Below are 10,221 nucleotides of genomic sequence, written 5' to 3' on the forward strand. Positions count from 1 at the left end.
TGAAGGTTGTGGGGCCATCCCTGGGTCGGCCAGGCATGGGTGAATACCTGATTCCCACCATGGAATGGATGGGCAGCCCCTATGTGTCTGTTTCTTTCCTCTGCCCATCTTGCGTCCAGTTAGCTTCCCGAGGGGTGGCCACCCCAGCCATGGAGCAGCAACCCTGCTCCCCCTAAGTGAGAGATCCTTCCTACTCATGCAACCAACAGGTCCTCCTCTGTTGGAAGGGACTGAGATGCACAGGGAACTTGATAACATCCTCAGAGTGACACACAGTGTGGTCCATAGGCTGCAAGGCTGAAGGCAGATGAAGCAGAAGGCTCCTGAGAGGAAGCACTTTGAGAGACCAGAGGTACATTGACCTGATGAGGGAACAGCTGAAGCGGTGACCCTGGGGAGGACGAGACCAGCTGTCTGCTCTCTCAGAGCCCCACAGAGGCCAAGGTATCCTCTGTGCACCCACCCCAGAGTGACACTCTTGGTGGTGGAAGTGGCTGTGTGGTCCAGTGTCTGGATGCCCAAGCTTTTCACTGAAGTTTGTGCCATGATCGCCCTCAGAGGCCCGTTTATTAAAGGCTTGGTCTTCAGAGAGGTGCTACAAGGTTGGGTGGAGCCTCAGAGTCAGAGCCTTGGGCAGGCTCAAGTCGCTAGAGACTGTGCTCTTGAAGGATATTGTGCTGGCTCCTGTTTTTTCTTTAGATGGATAAGGTGCTCTCCTTCCTTCCTTCCTTCCTTCCTTCCTTCCTTCCTTCCTTCCTTCCTTCCTTCCTTCCACTGCTCCTTTCTTCCTTCAATCCTTCGTTCCTTCCTTCTTTTCCTCCCTCCCTCCCTCTTTCCATCGTTCCTTCTTTCTTTCCTCCCTCCCCCCACCCTCGGTCTTTCTCTCTGGATCTGTGGCTGGCCTGGAATTTGCTTTGTAGACCAGGCTAGTCACAGTCTGATGCCTTCCTGTCTCTGTTTCCCAAGCTCTAATGTGACAGGTGTGCACACCATGCCTGACTTATTTAATTTAATTTAGTTTTGGGGGCTAGGGCCTTACTATGCAAACCAAGCCAGCTTAGAACTCATGATGATCCTCCTGCCCCAGCTTCCCCGGAGCTTGGGATAGAAGTGTGGTGCTGGGGATGGAACTCAAGGCCTTGCGCATGCTGGGAAAATTCCTCTATCAACTGAGTTGGCTCTCACAGAGATCATTAAATAATAACAGTCCTTGGTGCCACCCATTTACAGATGAGGAGACTGAGGCTTAGAGAGGTGAGGGGCTTACTCAGTGAATCCTGCTGGGGCTCAAACCCCAGCTTTGTGGGTATAGAGTGGTAGCCGTGTGTCCCCTGCCTAGTGTCCCCCAGTAGAAGAGCATCTGTTACCCTCTTCTCTCCACAGTTTGGTGGGTCAGGCCAAGACCCTGCCACTAGATCTCATGGTCATGCTGTGGGCCTGAGGTGTGTCACTTGGCTCCCATGCGTGCCTGAGGTTGCTGGCTGGTTCAGCATGGGTGAAGGCTGGAGAGTCAATTCCAAGGGCTAGCTGGCCTCTCCATGCTGCGTGTATGTCCACAGTGTAGCCCGGCCTCTGTCCCATGAATTAATGTACAGGGACTCCTGTCAGGGCCCAGAACACAGTAGCAGTTTTGAGTATCATTTCACACACTGGAGACACCCAGTCTTCCTGGGTTGCTGGAGCCCTATTTAAATCTACAAAGGTCTGTTTACTCAAGGAATAGCAGTGCCTGGGTGGTGTTGGCTCTGAGAGCACTGTGTGAGGAGTCCAGAGAGAGCACTGTGTGAGGAGTCCAGAGAGAGCACTGGGCAAGGAGTCAGGCGCCTTGGCTGCAAGTCCCCAGTTAACCAAGGCCACAGTGCCCTCTCCTGGCCTGTGTGCTCCACACTTCTGATGTGGCCCAGGTAGGCAATGCAAGAGGCTGCTAGCAGGCCATGGGACAGGACCCAGGCACTGCCTGCTGTTTACCAGGGTTCTGCTTGGAGGGTTCCACCTCCTGCCTGCAGCCCTGCTACGGGCCTCCTCCCCACTGTGTCTGACTCACCATTCTGCTATGTGTGCTGAGAACATTCCTGAGCCCCCGCCCTGCAGCAGGGCTCTCTGTGGGGGCAGACTGCAGGGCTGTTCACTGTCCCTGGAGAAAGAATTTTGCTTCCCTAAAAGTGTCCCTCACTCTGCCCTTGTGCCTCTTGGTGGTGGCCACAGGCTGTTCCTGCCTGGGACCTCAGCAAGTTGTGTGTGTGTGTGTGTGTGTGTGTGTATGTGTGTCCATCTGGGGATTTCCTAGGACTAATCACTAGTCATCTTACCACAGAGGATAATGAGTCAGAGGGAGCCAGTACACCTGGGTCATCTCTGTTCATGGACCTTGGGCAAGTGGGGTTGGCTTTGTGTGAGTGATAGTGGACTCTTGCAGTTGCAGAAATAGCAGCTGCAGGGCACATGCACCAGTGACAATCATCTACCTAGTAACGTCCACACAGCCTGGCCTTCATGGAAGCTCCTCTTGGCGGATGAAGTTCGGCCATGCGACAGAGCCAAGTTCTGTACTACAGGGACCATTTTGTCTTCCTTGTCAGCAAGGAACTCCCAAGGCTCCCTAAAATCCTCAAGGCTACCCCAAGTCTATCTGCTATACTCTACTCCAGCCCAGGTTCCTGTGTGTGACATGCTGCTGTCCTTCCCTCAGTTGTGAGAGTGTCTGGTACCCAGGCCTTCTGAGTGCACAGGGCTAAGTACTCACCCACTGTAGCTCCCTAATGACAGGTACTGCTTGATGCTTGGGGATGCTTTACATCCTCTGCTGGGACTTTGAGCCTGTCCCTGGCCCTCCTTCCTTGCAGGCAGGCTTACCTGCCCTGCTGCCTTTGCCTCTCTTTCTCCTCCAGGATGCTGGTCCTGGTCCCCTCCTTCCAGGAAGAAGAGACTCATTGTGTTTGAATTTGCCGTGGATCCTAGGAGCCAAGATACATCTGGAAACATCAGGGAAGAGCACAAAGTACTGCAATGAAGAATGTCCTCTGTGGGGCCTTATCTTATGCAGAGAAAGGGAGGTGTAGATGCTTTTGTCTTGGGGCAGGTTACCTCATCTCTCTGGTCAGGGTTGGGAGGGTCCATGCCATCTATAGGTCGGAGGCAGTCAGCACAGCTGGCAGACACTGAACCTGGGTCAGTGCCCTGTGAGAGCTTGGTGTGGCTCAGTGTGATCATCTTAGTGTGGTGACTCTTGCAGGCATTCTGGGAAGGGACAAACCAACATAGGCAACCGAAGGCACTGGACTGGCTATAGCAGCCTAGGCCTTTAGGTTGCCTACACCCTCCAAGGAGTCCTTCATTGCTCTTGAGTAGCTCTACCCCTTAGAAACATAGACACCGGGAGCTGAAGAGATAGCTCAATGGTTAAGAGACTGTATTGCATGGCCACTCTTGCACAGGACTAGATTCAGTTCCCTGCATATCCGGTGGCTCACAACGGGATTCCAGCTCCAGTGGATCTACTGCCCTCTTCTAGCCTCTGTAAGCACCTGCACTCATGTACACAAATTCACACAGACATGCATAGATACAGACTTTAAAGAAAAAAAAAAAGCCAGGTGTTGGAGGCCCAAGCCTTTAATCCCAGCACCCAGGAAGCAGATCCACATAGATCTCTGTGAGTTAGAGGCCAGCCTGATCAGCATAAGATCTAGGTCAGCCAGGGATACATAGAGACCCTGTCTCAAAACAAAACTAACGAACAAATGAACTAACTAAAAAGAAACCTTCAAAGGCAAACTATTTAAGAGGATGCTGAAGTTTTGAGTTGGCACCTTAAAGAGACCGGGGGAAGTATGTAAAGTGGATGTTAACCATGTCTGCATGTGAACAAACTCAAATCCTGAATTGTGCATTCCAATTCATCACCATCAGGTAGTGTGACTACACACAAAGACTCTGCCTGTTGGACATCTGATCATGGTGGTGAACTTGTATTTAACAGCTCCAGGACAGGCCATTGTGGCACAAGCCATTAATGCCAGCACTCAGGAGGCAGAGGAAGGGGGACCTCTGGGTTCAAGACCAACCTGGTCTACAGAGGGAGTTCTAGGACTGCCAGGGCTACACAGAGAAACAGAACTTGGGTCCCCTAGAATTTCAATATGCACCCTTAGCCAATGAATCAACTCTTTAGCTGCCACTGCCACCACCACCACCACCATCACCACCACCTGGATGTAGCTCAGGGTGGCCTAGAACCTGACATGTAGCTGAGGATGATCTTGAACTTCGGATCCTCCTGCCTCCACCTACCCAGTGCTGGGATTACAGGCATGGACCACCATACCTGTTTTTTGGGGGGATATGGGGGATGAGATCCCAGACTCTGTTCAGGCTAGGCAACCACTACACCTATTGGTCCACTCCTCCAGTTCTGCATCTGGCCTTGAAGTAACTTTTCCTTGCTGTGGGGCTGAGGGAGGTAACAAGGGGTACGTGGGAGAACCACACTGAACTGTCCAGTGTGAGGCCCTGAAGAGCAGGGGAGGACACAGAGAGGTCTATGTAGTTTCTTAGAGGCCAGGCAGGAAGGCTGTCCTGGTCATTGGGGTGCTGGGACGAGCTCAGTCTGGGTCTTAGCCTTTGGGCCTGGCAGATGCTGGAGGTTAGTTGTCTGTACTCCTGGGGTTGGCGCAACAAAGTCTGGTGGCCAGCAGCCGGGTGGGCGGGGTGTGCTGAGGGTCAGCATCCATTACTGCAACAGTCCTGTGGTCCTGCCAAGTGGTGGTGTAACCAGGCCCACGTGCCAAGGTGCCTGGTAACTGGATGGCTATGTGAAAAATGCCAGGGGTGTCCACAGCCAAACCTCTGCCTTCAGATTGGGATTCTGGAATCAGGCGGGTGGCGGCTGGAGCTGGGCTGTTTGTGCAAGGCAGCCTGTGGGAAGGTGCCCTGGGACGGGACAGATTACAGCCAAGAGTATTACCCGCTGGGCTCAGGGTTAAGGGAGAGGTAAATAACTCCAGACAACAGAAAGCACAGCTGCTGGTCCTCCTGGGCTTGGGGACAGTGGATCTGGGCACAGAGTGTGGGGTTAGTACCTGCTGGGTGCCAGGCAGTGGTGCCAGGTGCACAGTCGGGTGGAATTTCTAGAGCACACAGCACCTGGGCTCCTTTAGAGGCACATGATAATGTTTTCTTTTTCTAATCAGAAGATCTTAAGATATGTAGCTTGGTTGGTAGAGTGCTTACCCATTCTGCACAAAACCCTGGGGTTCTGTCTCCAGACTGTGTGGGCCAGGCATGATGGTGCATACCTGTCACTCTAACACAGAGGAAGTGGAGGCAGGAGGATCAGAAGTTCACAGTCATGTCTCAAAAGGGAGGTGTCTGGAGGCTGTGCCCCTCCCTGGGGGTGTTGATAGGGGTGAGAGACATTTTCTTTTTTGGTGGTTTGGCTTCTGGCGAGATGGTCCATGCTTTTTTCAACAACTCCATTCATGCTCCCATAAGCGACCTTAACGGGCTCTTTGGGTCACACATGCAGACAAAAGTAGAAGGGAACTAGTTATGAACAGGGAGGGGAGGGGGGTGAACTGGGACATGGTAAAATACACACGTATGAAAACACCACAAAGAAGGCTATTATGTATAACTGCTGAATACTGATGCAAGGCTGCTGCCCTGCAGACCCACTCACACGTTTACACAGGATTCACTGATGTCCCTGTAAATTCATGCCCACACCCAAAACTTCATATACTTGGAAAAAATGTCTTGGCTGATTAAATTAGTCAAAGAGAGGCCACCATGCAGTAGAGTGGGCCATGATCCAATAGCTCTGTCCCTTAGAATGCCGTAGTCAGACACACAAAACTGTGAAAAACCCTTGATGTCATAGTGATGTGACCAAGAAACCTCTGAGCTCCCAGACCCTGGAGCAGGCAGGAAGGGCAGTCTCCAGAGCCTTCTGAGAGAGCGGCCCAGCCCACACCTTGACGTTGGACTCCTGGCCCACGAGGTTGGGTTGAGGTGCTATCCTGGGGAGTCAGCCAAAGCAGACAGGGAGCTTGGCTCTTGTCTAAGATGGCTGTGGTGCCCAACATTTATTATTGTTTGATTGTTTTTGATGGGGTCTTACTGCATAGTCCTGGCTGTCCTGAAACTTGCTATGTATAGACCAGGCTGGCCTCTATTTCAAAGATATGTGTGCCTCTGCCTCCTGAGTATGGGATTAAAAAAATGTTGCTCAGGAGGGTCTGCCCAGAAGGTGGGTGAAAGTCATCTCATCCTGTCGTCAGTCCTGTGCCAGGCAGTGACATGGGGGATGCTGTCCTCAATCAAAGTACCTCTCAACAGTACGCACGGTGTGCACATGTTGAGGATGTGGGAAAGAGGTGAGCCTGGGTCAAAGCCTCAGTTCTGATGGAAGTTCTTATCTATATTCTTAGCACTTGAAGAGAGATGTAGGAGGGTTGTCATGGGCTACAGAGTGAGTTTGGGCTAGCCTGGGCTTCAGAGCAAGACCCAGTGTAAACAAACAAAAAACAAAATAAAACTTTCTCGGTTCTCGATCCTGCTTTACTGTTTCCTGGCCAAGTGACCTTGAGGGGTCATGACCTTTGTCAGCCTCTTTCATATCTGTTAGATATGTCAACTCTGGTTTCTGTTTTAGAGGCTGCCATGAGGATTTGGGGGAGAAATGCTCCTTGTTCCTATGTCCCCCAGAATGTAGTTCAAAGTAGGGCTTTGGGGAGGGAATGGTCAGAGACTTAGTTCCTTGTCTCTGTCACCCATTATCTCTGTCTCCATATATCTGTCACCATCGTAGCCCCAGCCCTAGAGAGGCGGCAGGGATATTGTAAAAAAGGCTGCTTATGTCTTCTGCCGTTTTTCATCCATGTCTCAAAAGAGCCGAACCCTCCCTGTACTGCGTGGTGGGTTTGAGTGGCTGCCATTCTCCAGGACTCCTTCATTTTAAGGGCCTCCTCTTTGGGTTTTTGTCCTCGGGGTTTGCTCAGCACTGCAGTCCCATCCTAAGCAAACTGCCAGGATGGTCTTTCCCTGAAAGCCTGTCTGTTTTTGTTGCTTCTGACAGGCCACTGTGGGGACCCAGCAGGCATCAGGGATCGGGGCTGTCCTGTGTGGATGTGCGTGACTGGAAAGGTCTCTGCATAGATCAGTTGTCTTGCCATCCCAGGGCCACCAAGGTGGGGGCTGACATATGTTTCCAGGAACATATGCAACACTGCTTGGGGGAGGCACCTGGCTTTTTCTCCTAGAGTTTCTTGTGTGTCACCCACATACAGCCACCAGCAGAGGCTGGGTACAGACATGATGGTGATCCTCCTTTCAAGAGGAGGAAACTGAGGCCCAGCAGCAGGGAGGCACGTGGGTGGATGGGGAGGGGAGCTGCTTTCCTCCCTGCTGGAGCTCCACATTCCTGCCTCTAGATGGGGCCCTCAGTCCCCAGGACAGTCCACATATCCAGAAAGCTCTGAGCTCTTGTTTTTCTGTATGGTAGATCTGTCAGGCAGAATCAGTGTGGAGTATGAGGGTTCTTCAGATAGTCCAGAGGAGTGGGGGTACTCCATGACCCCCTAAATGTCATCTGCAGTCCCTCTTGCAAGTGCTTGGGCTTCTCCAGCTGGGGAGCAGCATCCCTCCTTGGGACTCCTCCAGACCCCAGACCTCTCTTCTGGCTCTCGCTGCCTCACTGTCTCCACAGAGAGCTGTGGAGCCTTAGCTATTTCTCACAGTGGGCCCGAAGGGCTCCCTGAGAAGAGGCATTTGACTTTGTGAGCAGTTTTAAGGTTTCTTGGTGACCTTGGCCCAGAGGAGTCTGGGAACATCCTGAGGACGGGTCAGTAAGAGCTCTGGTCTTTCCAACCCTTTCTGTGAGCAAAGTCCCCAATTTTTCTCTTCCTCCTAAACACAGGCAAAAGGGGCACTGTCCCTCGAGACAAGCTTAGGAGCTCGGGAGTAGATACTGAAATGGTCCAGGGTGGACGTCTTGACACCTCAGGCTTGCTCGAGGTGACACTGGGTGACAGGATTCCTCTGGGCCTCAACTTCCTCTTCCACAGTAGCAAGGGCAAGACTGGCAAGGGACATGATCTTGAGGCTGCAGCTCACCAGTGTCTTAGCCCAAGTTCAAAGACTGGGCAAGGCTCTTTCTGACCCCTATCCTCATGTCAATGAAAGGGTGTGGTTTTGGGGTACAGAAATTCCAAGCAGTAGTTATCATAAAGGAAAGGTGACCATTTGTTTTCTCAGTTTGATGCCATTTTATACAGATTTCAATGGTTCAGCTGTCACAGCAATTAACCCAGGGCAGCTTGTCACCAGAGCCCCTTCACTCTTTGCTTCCAAGCTCTGCCCCCAGCAGGGCCTGTGTTCTGTCCCTGTGGCTTTACCTGTTCTATAACATTCTATTACTATCTGTGGCAGTAGCCTTGTGCTTGGCTCCTGTCACTTGTCACCAAGTGTTGTCTGGCTGTGCCTGCAGCATGGGTGCCTGTGGCTTGCCTATTGCTCAGAATCACATGAGCCCTATGGCTGGTGCCTGGCTGTCAGAATAGGAATAGACCGGAACTCGATTTCTTATCTTCCACATAACTGACGATCGAGTTGTATCCAGATGAGCAGCTGTGAGCAAGGCACCATGGACCTTCATGCCAGGTCTCTGTGGCTGTGCATTCATTCTGGTACTGGTCACATTTTTCATCGATGTGACAAAATGCCTTCTTCAAGCAGCTTCCGGGAGAAGGGCTTTATTTCAGCGCATGGCTGAGGTTCCCTGGCCCTCCTGCCTGCTTGACACCTTTCCATCAAAGGCTCGTCACGTTTCCTGTCTCCTTTCTCATGTTCCCAGAAGAGCATAAAAGGGGGGCTCAGACAATGTGGGTGTCCTCACCATTGACAATATCTAATCTGATGAGGCTCCTCAAAGTGCTGAGTTGCATGTGTCATACTTCCTGGGGAACTTGGGAAGCTTAAGAATTCTTGTGTGTGGTGGATGTACACAGTAGCTGTTGAATAAATATCTGGAGTACAGATATGTGAACTTGGAGTCCCTCACCTGGCAGCACCAGGCACGAGTCTACTGCCATTTGGATTTGATGTATCATGCTCTCTGCACCACTGCTGCTTGACTAGATATAGAGCAAGGGGATAGTGAGATACACTTGAGGCTGGACCCAGAGACTTGGAGACCTACTCAACTAAAATCAGGCCCTCTGTGAGCTCAAGACAGAACAGAATTTGTGAAGTGCCTGCCTAGCATGCACAAAGACTTAGGGTTCAAACTCTAGCACGACCTAAACTGGAATAGTGGTGTTTGCTTGTAATCCCAATATTCAGGAAGTAGAGTTGGGAGGTCAGGAGTTCAAGGTCATCTTCAGCTGCAGAGTTTGAAGCTAGCCTGGGGTATATTAGACCTTGTTTCAAACAAAACCAAACACAAAAATCACCTCACCAAGTGGCTAGTTAAGAAAAGAATGGCCCATTGGGGACAGGGTCTTGTGTGGCTGGCCAACCACCAGCTCTTAGTGGTGACCAAGGGCTGTCCCTAGGACTAGCCTGGGTACAAGCTTCTGTCCTAGAGGGAGAGAAGGGGATGGGAGCTGGAAGCCCCTGGCTTTTAGATAGCTCTATAAGTGTCAGAGTCAGAAGCCTGTTCTGGGAGAGGCTGGCTAGAGAGCAAGGCGGCTGTCACAGCTGAGGGCTCAGTGGGGTAGAGCTTTCTTTCCCCCATTGTCCCACCATCTGCTTGCTCAGGCCCCCGAGTCTCTGCTTCTTTGGTACCCAGACAGAACATCTTCCAAAGAGATACCTGGTGATGGGGATCCAGCCCCAACTAGCCCTGGGGGTACAGTAGGTGCAGACCTCAAAGGATCCAGGGACCTCCACCACAGGAACCATTGTCCTGCTTCTGACTCTGAGTTCTAAGAACTGAGAATGTATGCTGTGTGTGCACACATTGTGTGTATATGTATGTCCACTGTGTGTGCTATATGTGTAAGCATGTATTCACATGTGTATGTTTTGTGTGCACATGTTTGAATGTGCATGCTGTTTGTGTGTATGTGTGTGCATATACAGACTGTACACACTATGTGTCTATGTGTGCTGTGTTATGTGTGCATGCTCGTGCATATGTGCTGTGGGTGTGCATCTGTGTGTATGCCTGTGTGTTTGTGCTGTGTATGTACATATGTGTGTGCCTGTGCATATGTGCTGTGT

The sequence above is a fragment of the Grammomys surdaster genome, unplaced genomic scaffold (genome assembly GCF_004785775.1).
Source record: "Grammomys surdaster isolate TR1022 unplaced genomic scaffold, NIH_TR_1.0 205, whole genome shotgun sequence".
Classification (NCBI taxonomy): domain Eukaryota; kingdom Metazoa; phylum Chordata; class Mammalia; order Rodentia; family Muridae; genus Grammomys; species Grammomys surdaster.